Source organism: Epinephelus fuscoguttatus, linkage group LG2 (genome assembly GCF_011397635.1).
Source record: "Epinephelus fuscoguttatus linkage group LG2, E.fuscoguttatus.final_Chr_v1".
Taxonomy (NCBI): Eukaryota; Metazoa; Chordata; class Actinopteri; order Perciformes; family Serranidae; genus Epinephelus; species Epinephelus fuscoguttatus.
The window spans coordinates 23,485,992-23,506,299 of NC_064753.1; the positions used below are offsets into that span (position 1 = coordinate 23,485,992).

At 39.6% G+C, this 20,308-nt stretch overlaps 1 protein-coding gene across 1 annotated transcript in view; it reads left to right on the plus strand.

The window, feature by feature from the left end:
- spon1a (spondin 1a) overlaps window positions 1-20,308 on the plus strand; it is a 192,297-nt gene that overhangs the window by 1,668 nt on the left and 170,321 nt on the right. The window contains exon 2 of the mRNA XM_049560796.1: window positions 367-571. The gene's annotated coding sequence lies outside the window, so the exon portion shown is untranslated. The remainder of the gene's footprint in view (window positions 1-366; window positions 572-20,308) is intronic.

Consider the following 20,308-nt stretch of genomic DNA (forward strand, 5'->3'; position numbering starts at 1 on the left):
AAGAAAAAAGTAGAAAAAAGCCATTATAGCAGTATTTAAAGTTAAGACAACACCCAATTTATAGACATTGAGGATTTTAAAAGCATCTTGGTGGGCATTGATTCACAGATTGAAAGGCAAGAACTTAACCATTGGACTACGTCACAAAGTCTATAATGGATAGAAACTAAACACAAATCACTTTTCTTAAATTAAATCTGTTTTGTTCTCTTTACTGAGCTGGACACCATTTTGATGGTGTCCGAGTCAATTGTAACACAGTAATTTCTACTGTTGCAATCAACATGAGAAGCATATTTAGTATTTTTCAGGATGTGTGAGGTTTATTTCCCTCTCACTTACAAGCCTTTGTCTAAATTTCCACAGGACATGCACCAGGAAAAACCCTCCAAAATGAGAAAATCTATTGTGTTTAAAAGCAAGTTGATGGCTCTATTCGAGCAGTACCCAGTATGCCTGAGGAGGTGGACCAGCCGGCCACATGTCAACCTCTTGAACAAGTTCCTGCTGCTAACCATCAAGCTGCCGCCGCTGTGCTCTCCATGGGGTCATCTTTTGTAAGGTCTAAACGGTAAGAAAGTCATTTTGCTCCACCGTTTTTGGTGAAATACCAAAGTAAAATCAACTGCAAGCTCAGTGGTTCAAAGGTATTTTTCTACAGTTTCTTTCTGCACTTTTATGAGAACCAGTTGTGTAAAGAAGATTCAGAAAATGACTTAATTTTACTTAATTTAAATCAAGAAATATCCAGGATTGGCACCTCCAAACTTAATATGCATTGTAAAACCAACATGCTTCTGTAAGTGTGCTCGACATTTTAATAGTTTCCCATATTGAATTACCAGATAAGAATAATAAATAAATATAATTGAGATGACATGACAAGGACAGATCACGTTAAAGTTAGTGCACCACTTTTTTTTTCTAAACATGAAACTAATCAGCCTCGAGGGGAAGTGTTTTTTTCAAATAAGAGAAAAATTAATGTGTTAATTATTACAGTGATAACTGAATTTATGTTTTAACTTATCTGCACAAAGGTGTAGATAAGGTGTTGCCAGCACTGGTGCCAGAACCACATTGTTTCATCTTTGTTTGTCTTTCATGTGTGTGCCAATAGTGCAGTAAATCTGTAGTTCAGCGTTTTCCCACCAGGGCTCAGCGTAAAGCCGTGCAAACAAATGTTCTCTCTCACGGAGAGGAACACATCCTTATCTAAATGGTAAATTAGCCAAGCCAGAACTCTGCTAATTTGATTTTCTTCAAGAGGGAGAGAGAGGGAGAGCTGTGTATTCACCGGGAGGACAGACTTGCATGAAATGCTACATGGGGTGGACAAAATAACAGGAACAGTAGTCACGACTGTGTGATAAGATAGCTTTGCAAAAATGACCCCCTTTTTGAAGCATGCAGGGTTTTGATAACATTCTGTCAGAGCAATGTTGATTCAGCTGTGTGTATTTGTAAGGCTTAACTTTGTCATGACACCGTATAAAAAAAATGCATATTTAATGTGGTTCCAGGAATGGTACACAAAAATATTGCAACCTCCTGTACACCAGGGATAGACAGTAATGTTTAACTGGTCAGGGCTTAAGCCTGTGCAATTAGGAGGCTGCTTGTATGGACAATGATATACGTCAGAAACAATGTTTCTTGTTCATGGTTGCTATAAATGTTACACATGCACTAGCTATGAATTTAATTATTTTTATTTTGATTATCTATTAGACCCAGTGTTTTTGTTTGTCCATGTTTGCCTGTCTATAATTAATCTACCACTTAAAAAATAAATTAATTATAAGAAAGTAACTTGTGACAATAATGGGCTACTACATGCCAAACTGGAGGGGATGAGAAAAGTAGTAATTAGTAATAATTAGCAATATTAATGTGGTGATCTACTGTAAACACTGTACACAACCAAGCAGCTAAAACCTGCCACTGCCATGATCTGTAAAATGCACAGAGTGCTGTAGAGTGCTCCAGGGATGATGTTTTTCTGTAGGCTGATGTGGAAGTTGGCATCGCCCTGTATTCCTTGTCACTTGTACAAATGGACATAGTGATAGATATGAAAAAGTCTGGGTGAGCTCCGTCACACACAACAACCAAAAGTTAATTTAAAATATTGTTGGAGAACTAGTTTAGAACTATTGTCAATTACAAACTTCACTCTGGAGGAGTTAAGTTGATGTGTTGGAAGTTACTAAAGTGCATTTAAGATTAAAATGAGATTTGAATTCACGCACTTTTTGTGTTAGAAAAAGTATATATTAATTGTACTGCAGCTATTGTGCATAATTAGGATAAAACACTCCCTCCAAATTGGCACAATGGCTACATTTTGGGGTCTGGCTCATGAAGTAATAACCTATCTGTGGTAGGGCTGCGATGATTAGTCGACTAATCGGTGACTATTTTAGTAGTCGACTAATTGGTTTGAGTCATTTTTCATAGAAAAGTACTATAAAAGTACCCCAAAGTACTCTTATTGCAGCTTCTTACATTCAAATATTGGCAGATTTACACACTCTCCCATGACGATGAACTAAAACCCTTTGGCGTGAGTACAAAACAAGATGTTAGATGACATAATTTTGGGCTTTGGGAGAGACAGACCGTCATTTTTCAACATTTTAACATATTTTTCGATAAAATGATTAGTCAACTAATTGAAGAAATAATCAACAGATTAGTCGACAATAAAAATAATCATTAGTTGCAGCCCTAATCTGTGGAAACAGCATCTAAGCTTGACCGATGTGTACAGGCGTTGGTAGGAGACAGTGTCTGTGCTGCACTACTGAATCTAAAACCGTGCATCCTATAAACACTCATTCAAGATATTTTTTCTCTCTTTAACCAACACGTAGCATCAGCTATCATCTCTTATTTAGGGCCAACATTCAACAACTGGGAGGACCTGTTGTGCTGTCAAGTTTGTATTCCTCTTGGAAACTGGAAGCTAGTTAACATGTCTTGCTAACATTTGCAACGATGAAGAGCTGCACAAAGTAGCTGATTAGGATGTGGCGGACATCTGTATGTAAATAATTCAACGTAAATCAACACCATTGATCTTCTAACCTGGTATCATCGTTCTCTCTCACAATATTATTTTCTGCAGTACTTGACATTTTAATGGATTTATGAATGAAAAACAAAACGGGAGGGTGGCAAGGAGGAAAAGCCGTGTTTTTAATACTATTGATCCTCTATAGTGTACAGCAACTATAGTGTGCTGCAGGGGTGACATTTCTTTTTCTAGGCTGACGCGAAAGTTAGCATCGTCCTGGTTCCCTTGGATTTTGGACTATTGCAGAAAATAAGCTCTGTGGCACACAAACATTTTTGATACTTACATGTTTTGTTCAGCAATATAATCATCACTAATGAACACTGCTTTTATGATTGTTGAAGCCTAAGAAACTAATAATAGGCAATAAACGATCGCCACCACGTCAAGGCTGTAAAGCCGTGTTTGGCGTGATGACATTCTCTACGTAGTCTTATTTAGCCACTTATTAGCAACTGCTTTTTTTTTTTGTAAAAGACATGTAAAATCTTCAATAATTCACAAGTTGGGTATTTACAGGTTTATTTTTCTGTGGCAGAACAAAACATGAAAGTCTCTTGAGCTTGTGTTAAGCACAGATCTTATTTGAGTCATCTCACTAACAACCCATTAAAAAAAACATCAACGAGGTATGAGGGAACCAGGAGAGCTAAAATGCGAACTCATTTCCAAGTTTTAGGACTCATTCCTGGAGCACTCTATTATCTTCCAAAACCAAAAGAAAAATATTTTTGACTCTGTAACCTTCATGAGCTGGGCTCTTTATCTGTTACTAATCTTGTCGCCATTGCTACACATCATACCGTTATCCATTCACAGATCAGTTCTGTTGTTACTCATGAGTTTATCTCTGTGCGGAGTCTGTCGTTGGGAGAAGATACATTGGTGTCACAGCATTTCTTTTGAGATGTGTGTAGTTTACACTCCCCGCTTATGTAGACACTAAATTCTTTGTGCTTTATTTATAACTACACTCTCTCCTTTTGATATATCCTCATTTTAATTCATCGATTTGTACAACACTTGCAAGGACTTGTACTTGTTTTTTGATAATGTCTTCCCTCTCAGGTAGTTAGAGCCTAATTTGGCAACTGTAATTGGATGTGATCTCACGCTAAAGGCCCATTATTTCTAATAAAGGCTACTTAAAGTAATTACAGCCTTCTTGAGCAGACATCAGCACAGAGATTAGATAATTACCATGATGGTCAGTGCAAGGACAGGTCAAGGAGAACACACATGGAACATACTGCCACTGACACTAAAAGAGATGTTCCCATATTCTGATACTCAGGGGTATACCTGCACTTTCACATCACTTTCAAACTGGATTTAGACTGAGGTGATGCTTGGACGCCGGGGGAATTAAGACAAGATTTGTGACATGAAGCGTAACCACGGATTCTCTGGTCAGAAGGTCTTAATAAGACAAGTGATAAATGACTTCACCCTTCTATGATGTAATGACAATGGATATCCCAACAGATAACATTTTCCTCTTCTATCCATATCATTTGAGATGGATGAAAATGACACATTGTTTTCCACTGACTGAACTCTTCCCCAGTGGTGCAATTTTATTATGTGAACTCAGTGGGTGGTGGATTGAAAGTCAGACTCCATGCCAGACTGACTGAGTCTCATTAACTGAGGCGCCTCTGAACCACACAGTGGAATAGAACATTAAGATTATCTTATCGCCTGTCGTGCTTCTGCAACAGATGCTCCAGTTCAAATGAATCATGCACGTACTGTAAATAAAGCTTCGCAACTTTTTCTGTGTCAGCGCAGTTAAGCTCTAAATAGACAAACCTTTAGGGTTTTCGTAACAGCAGTACCGTGTGGTTCAGCCTGCTGTTTCATGTAATTTTATTGATTATTTCTCTGCCTACTCTGGTTGGTGCAGCTCAGCAAATTCCAGTCCACATAAGATGTCCACCTCCTCAAAAAAACAAAGATCAGACCACAGCTATGACCTGGTTACTGTGAGTGTGAAACTGTGTAGATTCTCAGTTCAAGCGTTACTGCACAATAGTAAGATAACTGCATGCCTCTTTCACTCTTCCTCCTCATTTGCTGCTCTCTTACATTTGTTGCAATGTCTGTTTGAAGACACTAGGGGCTGTCCAAGATACTTAACCATGCATATGTCACCTGAGTACCACCTTTAGCTGAAGAGAGGCAGTCAGCAGAAGACTTTTTCCTCAGCAGACACTTATACAATATGTGTCAAACCTAGATATTAATACTCTGATGAAGCTGTTGCACATAGAAGGCTCGGCCAATAAATATGACTTTTTTTTTTTTTTAATCAAATGGGCAGTAAATCTTCTGCATGCATAAAACAGTCATTTTTACTCCTCCGTGCTGACGATAGCCATGGCCAAAGCATTATGTTTTTGCGTTGTCCATCCATTCATCTGTCTATTCGTCCCAACCCTCTGTTTCATCCATCCCATACTTGTGAATGCGTTATCTCAAGAATGCCTCAAGGGAATTTCTTCAAATTTGGCACAAATGTTGACTTGGGACTCAACAATGCACTGATTTGTTTTTGGTGGTCAAAGGTCAAAGTCACTGTGATCTTGTCTGTCCTATTCTCGTGAACACAGTATCTCAAGAACACTTTTGGGGGAATTTCTTCAAATTTGGCACAAACAATCACTTGGACTTGAGGATGAACTGATTAGATTTTGGTGGTCAAATGTCAACTTGACCTTGCATCTGTCTCAGTCTCATGGACGTGATATTTTAAGAATGCCTTAAGGGAATTTCTTCAAATTTGGCACGAACATATACTTGGATTCGAGGATTACATGATTACATTTTGGTGGTCAGGGGTCAAAGGTCAATGTGACGTTGCATCTATGTCACTCTCATGAACACGATATTTTAAGAAAAGCTTATGGGAATTTCTTTAAATTTGACACAAATGTCCCCTTGGACTGAAGAACAAAACTGATTAGAATTTTGTGGTAGAAGGTCAAAGGTCAGTGTGACCTCACAAAATATGTTTTTGGCCATAATGCAAGAATTAATTTGCTAATTATGACAAAACTTCACACAAATGTCTAACAGGATAAAAGAATGACGTAATGATATTTTATATCCAAAAGGTCAAAGGTCAGCTCCACTGACCACTAACTAACCACTTTTCTGGCCATTACTCAACATCATATCTCAGACACTGAAGGGGAGGCATTTGTTTAGATACTGAGTTAGTGACACTAATCTCGGGTGTCCACCTTGAAACTGTGCTGACTGCATAGATCTTCTGTGCTGTCGTGAGGAAATGTGTGTGAAGCATCCATGTTTTCACAGACATGGGAGTAAACTGTAAGAGAAACTTGACTGGTGCACAGAGGCTGAGGCATACAACCGTAGGGTGGTAATTCTGGTCTTTATTGATCCATAAATTGGTTCTTTCATTTGGCCACAATAGCTTCTTTTGTCTCCAGTATGAAATCATCTTTTGATGAAGATTTGTTTAACCGGTTTTCACCCACCTGTTTGTTTTGTTTTACTGTCTGTAAAAAAAAGGGATCGATGGTGCATAATTTAAAGACGGTAACAATTGGGTGCTTTCTCCTAGTGAAGCGATTGACTCACTGGGTGTTGGCTGCATCATTGTTAGAGGACAGGACAGTGCAACATTTAACACCTCATCATTTCTCTCAGTAGATTTTCTTATCTGCTGATGCTTAAAGTAGTAAGGTTTGTCATTTTTGTTCAGTAAAGCTGAATGCGTATCATTGTTCCTAGTTGCTCAAGATAGTTTTCACAGTTCTTTTTAACTTGTGGTTGAGAATAGCTCACGGTAATAGTTGTCTGTGTTTGACATCCGAGCACTCCAACAGATATTCTTTTTATTTCACTTGTATTGGGGTAGAGGCAGAAGTCTCTTCTGTGGATATTTAAAAACCAAAGCTGTCTGTCTGCATGACTAGATACCACTAGGAATAAAGTATACTTTTGTAATTAGTTTTAACTGATGTTTGTGTGTTCACCGTGCCTGTGTGGCATCTTCCCACAGTCTCAAGACCCGCAGGTTGGGTTAATTGGCAGTTCTCGCCTGTGAGTGTGAATAGCTGTCTGTCTCGATGTGTCAACCCTGTGATTGCCTGGCGACCTGTCCCTGCTGCTTGCCTAATGTCAGCTGGGATCGTCTCTAAAGGATAAGCAGGTATAGCTAATGGATTCCTTTTTATCCTGATTCTGTGACATTCAGGTGTGCCAGCTGTAGCACTCCATGTGTATGCTGGAACATTTTCTAATGCACACTTAAGCAAGAGCAAATATAGACAGGAGCCAGGTATTTAAATGAATACATGGATAGTTAGTGCGATGCAACTTTGCATGATGGCTAGACTCTGAGAAGAGACTGATCCCTTGAGTGTATAAGGAAATGTGTTAAAGGGATACTTTGCTGATGTGTATCCAGACTTGTATCATAATGATGTTGGTAGTAGTAAATGAACTGAGGTAACTTTCACTTATCTTACTAGCACCCAGATCTCCCTGCTCACCTCTTATCGTAAATCCATCCATCCATTTTACTGGCTTTAGGACTGTTGCTTGAACTATAGATTGTATTTTGCATTTTCGTATGCCCACCGCCACGCACGCAAAGAGTGTAGAAGTGGATCAAGAGAGAGCTGGCCTTCTTTCTCTCTCTCTCTCAAACTCAGACCAAACTGTAAAACTAGGCAGTGACTACTACCATATTGTTTCCTGTGAAAAAACTGCCAAGCTCGCATTACATCATCCACCAGCGGGAGCGTTTATTAGTCCAGTGCAAGGCAGTGCATTCTGGTAGTCGTAGGTTTTCTACCTCTTGAGCAGAAGCAAATGCCACAGCCCTTTTCTTCTACAGTGGTGGAAAAAAGTTTTCGGACACCCTTAAAATTTTACACAATCTCAAATATTATCATGAAATATTTGTGGAAAAATCTTTTTTTGTGTTTCAAAAGGTGTGGCTGCATTAGACAGATACAAACAAATACAAATTATATTTTTTTGTTTATTGTTTACAAGAAAAACTAACAAAACTAAATTCTTGACAGTTTCATTATGTCAGTTCTCAACATTGTCGGTATCAAAGTCAACAAATAACAGAGAATGTGTTCAAAACTGAACAAAAAAATAAATAAACCATCACATCATCAAATTAATATTTAGTAGTCCTGCCATTGGCACGTAGTAGAGCTCTAATCCTGGCTGGCATGTTCCCCACGAGCCTTTCACACTGTTGAGGGGTAATCTTGTCCCATTCTTCTTGAATTGCTGCTTTTAATTCTTCTAAATTCTTTGGTTTATGCTTTGAAACAGACCTTTTGATAATCCACCACAGATTTTCAATGGGGCTCATGTCCGGGGATTGAGCTGGCCACTCTAAGACCTGGATACTGTGCTCCTGCAGCCAAGTTCTACTCGCCTTGGATGTGTGGCAAGGGGCATTATCTTGTTGAAACATCCAGTTTTTACCTTGACAGAACAGTGCACGCGCAGAAGGGAGCATGTGGGTTTCGAGAATGGTACAATACTTGGTAGAGTTCAGTGTGCCATCACAGACAGTGAGATGACCAACACCAGCAGCACTCATGCATCCCCAAACCATGATACTGCCTCCACCATGCTTGACAGTAGGTACTGTACATGCTGGAGATAATGCTTCGCCTGGCCTTCTGCGTACCCTCACATTAGTAGGAGGAAGATAAAGCTGGAAACTGGACTCATCTGACCACAAAATCTTCTTCCAATTCCTGGCTGTCCAGTTTTTGTGTGCCTGGGCCCAACGACGCCGAGCTAACCTCTGTCTCTCATTGATCAGGGGCTTCTTGATAGCCTTGTAGGACCTTAAGCCATGATCTAAAAGTCAGCCACGTACAGTGCGGGTGGAACACTGGACACCAGTTTGGTTTGACCACTGCTGCTGAAGCTCCTGTGATGTCATTCAGCGGTTTTGCCTGCACATGCGGATCAGGATGTGGTCATTTCTTGCTGAAGAAACCCTTGGACGCCCAGATCTTGGTTTGTCTTCCAAGCTGTTGGTTCGTCTGTATTTCTGCAGAGTGTATCCAACTGCTGAAGGACTGCATCTGCACTTCCTGGCTATCTGGCGGCAGCTGTATCCTTCCTGGCTGAGAATCTTTATCTTCAGGCATGTTTCCTGCGTTAGGTTCCTTGTTTTAGCCATTTTTGTGTCTGAAGAACTTTCAAATGTGCTGGCTTTATGTAGACACGAAGCTTGGCAACAAAAATTGTGTCTTTTAATAAAAAGAACGACCTTCATCACTGGTACCAAAATGACCCAATACTCAAAATTTCTTATGTATTTTTATGGAACCAATCAATTTTAAGTTTTTAATGGCTTTTTTAGGATTTATTTAGTATTTTGGCTGTGACTGTACTAAAAGAAAATGCACTTGAAGACCTAAGAGTGATTCTTAATGCAATATTTCACAAATTCATGGGGTGTCCGAAAACTTTTTTCCACCACTGTATTTTCTCCGGTCACATAGCACAAATTTCAAAATGATTTGTGTCTGTCTACTGCATAGACATCCCAGTTTTATGGAAAGTCAATTTTTCCAGCTGTGTAATACTTCTTTAAGCACACTCATAGAGGCTCGCACACACATGGTGTATGGTTGTGGGTCTGGAGGCGAGTCCAAAATGGAGACAGAAACAAACAAATATATGCTCTTTGTACATGCATAAAGGAAACAGCTGCACGAATATCTCTGAGCGACCCCTGTGCACTTTTACTCGTGCAGCTCAGAGAAACATAAGCATAAGCATTTAGTCAGCAATGATTTATCGTGGTTGCAATGGATAACAGTAGTGACCTAGTTAAATATCAGGGAGATAAAGTATTAAGACATTCTCCTTTCTCCATGTATGTTTGGTGTGTTGTGGACACTCAGAATTGTGTCACAGTATGGGTAAATACACAGTTTCATTCTGTCATAAGCATAATAAGCTATTAGTTGTGATGGCATATATGTCCCTCCTTGTGCAAGAACATGTAGGAACAATGTAACAGTCTCTCGACAACAGTTCTCATTTGTATTTCTGTGCCAGTCCATTGTGTGTATTCTCCAGTAAACAGAATACAGTAAGTCAGTACGTAGGAGTCCAGACAATAGGACATCATTTATTCACTTTCATGTGTATAAAAGTGACAGTTGAAGGAATGACAGTCGTACTGGCAAAGAACACACTTCCTGTTAACTTACTGAAAATCATAATTTCATTAAATTTTGTTGGCAAGTGGCTTAAGTGCCTGTGACAACCAAGGAATGTATCCAGTCAAAGAAAAATGTCAGCCTGTCAGCTCGCTGTAACAAAAAGTAGAGGATTGAGAGGAAGCTGATGAGCTGTTAATTATGCTCAGGTGTGCACACATGCACACACACAGGCTGTCTGTATTGCTATCACTTTGCACCGTACAAAAAACCGAAGTAAACCAGTTTTGCTTCACTCTGCCTTTGTCGTTTCAAAGAGCTGATGAGGCAAAGCCACCGAACTTAATAGTTCTTCCCCAGTGCAAACTCTATAAAACCAGTTAAACCCATTTTTCCATGCTGTCTGTGGGATAGTGCCTCGAGTGTCTGATTTGGCTCACTAGACAGTGAGACAGCTGTAGTGTATGGGCTCAGAAGTATTATAAAGCTCCTGCTGGTGAAGCTATCATGTAATGGCTCTTTAATGCATATCCCTGGTCTATACTCTTCCGCATCATATACTTCCTGTTTTTACGACTTGTCCCTGCTCTGGGATTTTACCTGTTCGGCAAAAACCGCAAATAATAATAGATGTGTAAATATATGTGTATCTTTGAAATTGATTGCCAAAATTAGTGTCTGTATGTGTAGTTGAGACTCAGTCAGCACAGATCCGTGGATCATAGGCCAGTGAGGTTAAATTTAGAACTAGGTTGGACGCTCTTTTGTGGTAAATAGCAGGCTGGGTCCCTCCTTTGTAGCTTGGCCATTAAATTACAACTCTGTCTCAGTTTTAATTGAAAGCATCTTTGACTGTATGGGATATGCAGAGCTTTGGCTAGAGCTGGAGCAGAAAAGCTGGCAAAGCTTTAGCTCTCTTATTTGGATTAATATCCCCAACACCTGTCTTTGGGGAAATTAATGGGTGTTACTGTAAGCAGCTTTCTTTCTTCCTCAAACCTTTTCTGCTGATTTCTTACTTTCTTGACCCCTTCTGCCAGCTCTTTTTTCCCCTCTCTCTGTTGTCCCTCCCATGCTTTCCCTCTGTAGATTAATTGTTCAGTGATACCGTATGTTAAGGACTGCTGTGAGTTTCCCTACCCAGCTGTTTGAAAGCAGAGTAGTCAGCAGGATTTGGCTGCTCGGTCCTCACTTGCCAATTCGTATGCACTCCCTCCTCTCGTTTCCAGTTCTCCTTCAAGGCTCCTCCTCTTGTCCTTTACCCTTTCTCACTCATCTGCCTGCTTCCAGTGCGATTTTCCCTGCTGGCTCTGTCATGATGTGGTCAATTTTTGTTTTATCATTGCTATTTCTGTTGTAGCCTCAACAATCCTTACATGGTAGCTTAAATAGAAAGGGCGAATATTATCAGATTTTAAAGAATTTAAAGGATTTTCAACCATCTCTTGATGAACCTTATAATCATGTTACAAGGTTCTCTGCTATATGACCTCTAATTTACTGCAAGTGTGCTTTCACAGCTAACCTAAGGCCTGTACTAAAAAGCCAGTTCAACTTACCCAGGATATATTTTTGTTATCTGGCTTGACTAACCCTAACGTTGGCTGTCTGGATAACAGGTACTACAAAGCTGATTATTAACTAGTTGAGTCAACTCTGGGTTTTCCTATCTAGCCATGAGCTCGTTCATGTGAAAGAGGCGAGGGTGTTAATTACAAGCAGCGTCATCAGAACCATGAATGATGGCGGCTGCTTCATATCATATGACATGAAACGGTACCAAGTGTCTTGGACTGCGATACAGTGAAAAGTAAATGATGCGGAATATAAACAATACTGTAGTCTTATTACAGAAAATGTAGGAACGTTGAAAGCACTATCCAGAAATACACCATCGGCGGAGACATAAATTACGTATAGGTATCACTAGGCTATATGTGACATTAGTATAGAGTATTTTATAGATAATTTTTTGATATTTAGTTGGATGATGACAAAACGTCTCTGAATATGTCACATAAAACACTTTAAAGTGATGCTAGACTGTTTCTGCTACTGAAATAAAGGGTGGAAAAGCAGCCTAGTTAATGACTGATGAGGTCTGTGTGACCAAGATGTTGCATTTATAATAGCAGGAGCCAATTAACACTGCATGGATTATTTTATTAATAAAATATGATCTTTTTTTCCTGGTTCTCATCAAACAGGTGTCTCATGTTATTTTGAGCTGCAGTGATGGAATCAGAGAGTAAAAATGGCAATGCGGTCACTGCCGACTAAAATAACTTTGCATAAGTCAAAATGCTGCTAAAATCATGTGTTTAGTGTATAAACATATCTCTATGTTCGTTAGAAGCTCTGTTTGAAAGCCATGGAAATAGAGCCCTGGAACAATGACATGATTCTGCTGACCTGTAACAACATATAGGCTCCTCTTTTTTACCTTTCACTCGGGACTATCGTTCATGGATCTTTTTTTTCTTCAGTGATCGGATTGGTCAGAGGTCGGGAAGCTGACAGGCTGTGATCCGATACTCTGAACATAACCTGCTCCGGAGCAGGTTATGTTCAGCATAAGTTACCATGGTGATTTGTTCTGGTAAACGGAGAAACAGCTTCATCGCGCTGAAAATCCAAAGTTAACCCTCAAGTTACCTCACTTACTTAAAATCCTGCTTCGTAATACAGGCCTCTGGTTCAGTTCAAATGAATGCTAGTGTGTTTAGGCTGGTGTCGGAGCTGTCAGTGGAGCGCTGGTGTGGACAAAATAACCATTCGAAGACAGAGATTTTCCTGGATACATCAGAAAATGTAAACAAGTTACCACAGATTTGTTTTGTGTGTTTTTCTTGAGCAGTTTATCATTAAAAAGCAAGTGAAACACAGTGACGCCACATTTACTTTCCTTATGTAATACTATGGTAAATGACTTGTTATTACAAGTGCTTCATTTTTCACAACGTGGTCAGATTGCAGTCTTTAGTAATAAAGCTTATAGTCAGTAATTACTTGGTGAGCTCTTGGTGAGCTCATGGTGTGGTTGTCTTCTCACCTACGTTGGACACTTTGCTTGGCAGACTCCACTTCCCATGCTGTGGCTTTTCTTACTGCTGCTGTCAAGAATAAGGAAGTGAAATGAGGGGAAGAAGGGAATGAAAGCCAGAGAGGCTTATTGAATACATAAATCACTTCCTGGATAGAGGGTATGTTGTTTCATTGCTAATGGATCTCTGCCACTGCTCCGTAAATCACAGTACACGCAACCAGACATGGTACTACTAGGAGGCAGGACTCCTATGATAGAAGACATTATTCTGTTGCTTTTCTATTTTGTTTTCCTCCGTTCCTCCCATCCTTCTCTTGCAGGGATTTGGGGTTCACACAGAATTGCAAAACAAGCAGTATTTAGGTTACTGCTCTCAGTCCTGCCTTTCTCATCTCTGGGTAAATGGGCACTTACTCAGCTTGGTGGGGGCAGCAATAATCCCTGACGCTGAGGAAAGTCACCAAAAGTTCATACCTGACCAAGCAGCCATAATGTCTCAGCTTGTCCTTGGGAATTTTTTCCTAAAACTGTAGGAAAATTCATGTGATTTTCATTGAGAGCCCAAGTGTGCATCTAATGCAAAAAATAGTATCACTGAAAAACACTTTATTTCAGTGGTTTTTTTTCTGATTGAAGTCCAGATGCCAAGGTGGTAGGAGTGTTTCTTTTGTATGCTAATGTAATCAAGGAGGCTGTGTGAATAATACCAACAGCTTCAAGATGTCACAAAACAACAAATGCACGTTTCTTGGTTGCAAGGTGGCAGTTTGGTGCAGTAACAGAAGAACTGCATACAATACATCATATATTTGAACCAAAAAACCTTATTTGACCAGGCTTGTACCAAGTCTGAGCTGAAATGTGAGCAACATCTTACATCACAAGAGGCTTGGAGTTTGTATAGCTGATATCAGTTGCAGTTAACAGATGCACATCTTACATTATATCCAGTGTTCCTCTCATTGCAATAATCACCACTCTTTCTGAAAGTTGTCATCTGAAGTGTTAGGTAGCACATCAACCAGCTCACGAAGGCAGCAGGCAGCACTGATGAGCAGAGGTCCACATAGAGAAACATTCTCACCAGTTCAATGCAGTTATTCCATGTTCAGTGTTTAAATTACATTAGGTACAAAAATGAAAAATATAAAATCAACGTGCTAAAAGAATACCTATTAAAGATCCAGTGTGCAGGATTCAGGGGCATCTCTTGGCAGAAATAGTATATAATGTTCATAACTATGTTTTCATTAGTCTATACAGTAATTACCTGAAAATAAAAAATAGTTGTGTTTTCATTTGTATCTACATATGGAACAGGTCTTATTCCACAGAGTCTGCCATGTTGTTCAACAGTAGCCCAGAATGGACAAACCAAACACTGGCTCCAGATAGGGTCATTCGTGCTTTCGTGTCAGCCACGATAGTTCTCCTACATGCTCGGCACACAGGGCTAGTTTCAGTTCTGCAACCCTACTGCCACTGAAAATGCCAGTAAATCTTACACACTGGACCTTTAATTGAACATTTAGGATTTAAATACTAACTTTAAGCTACAGTAGGTAGCTTTACAACAAATGACTTGATGTAATATTTGCTGAAATTTTCACTATATCCTGATCAGTGTTGGGTAAGGGTTACTTTAAAAGTAATCAAAGTATGTTACTGCATTACTTTCTAAAAAAGTAACCAGTTACTTTACTGCGTTACTCCCTGAGAAAAGTAACTCAAGCACTTTTAAAGTACTTTTGAGTATTCTACATTTCCTATTGGGCAATGGACCACAGGGCGCTAAGCCTACATTTTTTTGTCTCTTGCCCTTCACTGGGATCCAGTTCTCCCATCACAGCCGTCACTTTGACCAGTAGAAACACAGAACGATCTGCTGCCGTAGACAACTGTATGACAACAACACCCCAGCGTTTTTAATATTTCCTCTAGGGATGTTACCACACAGAGTAAAAGGGGGAAATGATGGTGTGAAACAGCAAACGGCACTTTGTCAACCCGCTGAATTAAAGTTACTATCATTAGCATCAAGCTAGCAAACAATGGTACATCCTCACGGTCGGACATAAAGTAATAACATTAACAAATAGCGGCGGGGCTTTTACTCACCACAACTGCAGAGGCTCCCAGCTTCATTTGAAACAAACTACATTATAGGTGGTCCGTTATTTATTAATCCCTCTGTGTGTTTATATATTTACTTTTTATCTGCTCCCTTGTCTTTGTAAACTTAACATATCACACCGTCATTTCAAACTCAACACTTGTTTCAAATTAAAAGCCCCTTATAACCTCGGCTGAGAGAATCCCTCCATTTTCTAAATAGGCTTTTATTCTGAAACATTTGTCAGAACTTCCTGTGGAAGATACAGTAGCTTGACAGTTTACTTATGGCGCTTCAAATGCAGCTCCTGCCATCTGCTGACGCTTTTAGGTGACTACACCAACATGTCGACTGGCACATGAACAGACACAGTGACTCAGATAATAGTGAAAGTGATAAAAATAGGACAAGAATAACCCGATGACATCACACACGCCGTGAAAGACGACCGGGGATAATTGGTGAGTACCAACGTGTAGCGTGTACCAGGCATAATGCAAGTCCTGAGTCTGAAATATGTCTGTCAGCGAGTCCTCCTCCACCTATTGAGACTCCACCGTAGACAATGGCAGCATTTCTCCGACCACGTAGCGAGCCACAAGCTCCGTGGCTTCTTTCAGACTGATAGGCTTAACGATATCTCCGTTATTAGAACCAAACGACAGCCGCTGCTGTTTCGGAGCTGAAGGACCAACGTTCTAAAAGTAACGGAAGTAACTGATGTCTTGTTTGAAAATGTACTTAAGTATTTGATTACTCAAACAGCAAACTAACGCATTAGGTTACTTGTTACTGCAAAAAGTAATCAAAGTACTCTAACGCGTTCCTCTGGCTCCTCCTATTGCTCAAAATGGCATTTGCAAGAATCCACCATGCCTAAATGAAAATGAAACATTTTTGCTAAAGAAAAATAATCTTACCTCATGTAACAGGTTTGTTTCAGTCTCACTCTCTCTTGACTTTAGCTGCTTGTTTACTTTCAGTAATCACTAGCAAGAAAAACAAAACAAAACACCAACAACAGCAAAGACGAGTAAACAAAGCAAAGCAAGCTTTTCAACACTGGTCTTCTTCTGTGAAAGTGAAAGCAAGCTTTTAAGTGTCAACCTTTGTCTCTTTTCTTGTCTTTTCCGTGTATGATGTTGCTAGCTGCACAGTGTGTGCACAGTTGACAGCTATGTTAGAGAGCCATCCTTACTCTGACAGGTTGTTTTCATTCAGGCATGATAGATTCTTGTAAATGCCATTAGGAGCTCTAAGAGGAGACAGAGGAACATGATTTTTATTTTTTACAGATTATGTGTCATGTACTACTGCCAGTATAGTGAGACTTTAAGCAAATACAACAAAGACTTGTTTTTTGATTTTTATAAAAGTTACCCCTGGAGTTCAGCCAAAAAAAGGGAGAGGAGTTGTTAAGTTACCCTTAAATATTTCAACGTCTGTGACCATTTATCATTCACCTAATCTATTTGCCATGTGAATCCCTATGAGTTCTTTATCACGTGACTCAAATTCTTAAACCACCGCATTTTTAGAAGCTTTTTACATCCCCAATATATATTTTTTAATCACCTCATCATGCCTTTGCATAAGGGATATTAAAATAATGAGTCAGACTCAATCAGATGTGCATAGTTAGTACGTAGATTCTACTTTTTAAAGGTTGATGTCGATCCTCACCCAATCTGTGTGCCTTCTGTGAGGGGTGACTTTGGCTTTGTGCTCCTAGGCTCCTGACTCCTCATGCTTCACTAGCCTTACTGCAGCAATTGCTGAAGTCCCTCAGCTGGAAAAAGCTTCATTAGAGAGGGGAGATAGTTAATGAACTCTGATCCCATGTCCACATCTGACACGGTGTCTTCATTCCCAGCTTTCACTCCTTAGCAGCCTTTCAACTCTCTTTACCTGTGGACATCGCTCTTCTTATTTCCTTAATAGACCATAGTTAAATATGAGGTCACACTTCCTGAAATCAGTTGTCTGGACCTTTCTCAGACAGAATAAGGAAAAGGTGACAGTTAATCTTGGTTTTTAGCTCCGAGGCATGTGGCCATTAAGGATGTATGAATGAAGCTACCTCCACAGCCTTCTGCAGAGAGTCTAAACAGTGTTTAACTTTCATTAGGGAGATGTTTTAGCTGTGGGAGAAATAGATAGCTGTTCAATGCATGGCTGTTTTCTAATCAGCTTAGTTTAGTTAGTGCTGTGTCTTCCCCACAGAGTCAAACACTTCTCAGAGGTAAACTGTTTGATCATTTGTATTCACAAATTAGTCATTTGTTCCCTCAAATGAATAATTCTTTCTTTTAAATTACTGACTTTATTCCTTCACATTAATACTTTGTTCTTGTGAATGACTAAATCATTCCCCCACATTGCGGACATAATTGCCTCAAATTAGTCTTAAAAGAATACTTCACCTGCAAAATGACCATTTGTGTATCAGTTTCTCACAGCATGTAATCCTGAATGTATAATGAAAGCTTTATTTTTCTCCCATGCCTCCACGGTGAACAGAGAAGCCAAAAAAGGTCAACATTCTTCATGGACTGAAGTAAACAGGGTTCACATTTAACAACAGCAAAAGTATATCAAAAGATCCACTTACAAACTCTCACACAACTCGTGAAGTTTGATAAAATCTTCCGCCTATGAGTAGCACTCCCTGAGTGTGCCTGGGCAGGCACGTGTTGAGCAGAGTTTAAGCACATGTGCATGCCCAGGCACACTACTTGGCTATGCATGACACTGTGTGGACTGAGTTTTTTAGGGTTTCACACCTGCCCTGTTTGGTTTGGTTCAGTTGAACTCTCAAGTTTGTTTGCCTTCTAAGTGCGGTACGTTTGGGCAGATGTGAACACAGCAATTGTACTCGGCTGCCCATCAAAACAATCGAACTGAGATCTTCTTGAAGAGGTGTTCTTGGTCCGGTAACAAACGATCTCTGGTGCGGTTTGTTTGTGGTGAGGACATGTTCCGACCTCGATCCGAACCAACTGCAGTCGCATTACACATTATTTGGGTTAAACAAGCATGAGCATGTTACAGTCCTGGAGGATAATTAATGTGTGCTTCCTCCTGTACCGCCTTAATATGCACATTTGGCACATCCAATGCATCACAACATTGTTTTCTAGTTGGAGCCGTGCCTTGTTTTCACACTGTATGGTTTGACTAAAATTAAAAATGCAAGCAATGTAGTACACGATGACCAGCGCTAAAATCAACCTGCGTAGTTGTCCCTCCATTGTGACATTAGAAAGTGTCACATTTATCTTGCAAGTTTAGTTTTCTTCAATGTTTTGTTTACTTCCTGGATTTTTACCACATGGAAATTCTGACCAATCAAGCACAGCTTTCTTGCACATGCGTTTTATCTGGTCTGCTTGTAAATGCTGTCGTGAGAACACAAACCAACTCTTGGCAATTATGCAACTTTGTAACAAAATTAGTCCCTGACCAAAGCAAGACAACTCTAGGTCTGAAAGCACCCTCAAATAGTAAATGTTTAGCAAAAATGCATGTGTTTGGGAAGAACTGAGCACAGGACTGGATAAATGAGACCTGGATTATACTACGGAAGTTGTGTAAGAGTTTGTAAATGGATGTTTGGATATAATTTTGCTGTTCTTAAATGCGGGTCCGTTTACTGTGGTTCATGAAGAATGGTCCCCATATTTGGATTCTTGGTTCACTGCAGAGGCATTTGAGAAAAGCAGCGATTTCTTAACACATTCAACCTTACATAGGGTGAATGATTTATAAGCAAATAGTCATTTTGTGGGTAAAGTATTCCTTTAAGTTACTGTAGTCATAGAAACTTACGTTACAGTGCATATTGTTGTGGCTAGTTCTGTCAGTCCCGATAGGCAGCAGTTTTAGTGATGAGTTGAATTATACGCAAGCAGTCTTCATGTGTGAATAAACTTTCATGAACTGCTTGTGATGGGTAAGATGCTTTTTATGCCTCCATGCCTGGGATAGCTGTGGTCAGAGGCATTATGTTTTCAGCTTGTCTGTCTGTCCCATTTTGTGAACAAATATTTTAGGAACACTTGAAGGGAATTTCTTCAGATTTTGCACAAACATCTGCTTCGATTCAGCAATAAACTGATTAGATTTTGGTAGTCAAAGGTCAATTGTAAAGGTCACTGTGGCCTTTCGTCTCATTCTTGTGAACACGATATATCAAGACCGCCCTGACGGACTTTCTTCAAATTTGACACAAACGTTCACTTTTCACTTTTTGGCATCAGTAATGTCCAGACTTTGTGGAATATGTACAGAATTAAATGAGAAAAAAAGTATTTTCATTTGGTGGTCAAAGTCACTTTGATCTTGTGTTTGTTTCATTCTCATTAACCCAATATCTCAAGAACAACTTGAGGGAGTCTCCTCAAATTTGGCACGAATGTCTACTTGGACTCAAGAATGAACTGATTAGATGTTGGTGTTTAAAGGTCAAGGTCACTGTGAGCTCACACAACATGTTTTGGGCCATAAGTCAAGAATTCATATGCTAATTATGACAAAATGTCACACAAATGTCTAATAAGACATAATGATGAAGTGGTGACATTTTATATCCAAAAGGTCAAATGTCAGCTTCACTGTGACATCATATTGTTTTGCAAAAACACTCTTCTGGCCATTATTAACCGCTATATCTCAGGAACAGAAGGAGAGACATTTGGTAAGATACTGTAATGGTGACACTAATTTTGGGTGCCCACCTTAAAACTGTGCTGATTTTATAGATCTTCTGTGCTGACTTAGGGAAGATCTGTGTGAAGCATCCATGTTTTCACAGACATGGGATGTAAACTGGAAGTGAAACTTCATGGAAGCATACAACCGTGAGGTGGTAATTCTAGTATAAA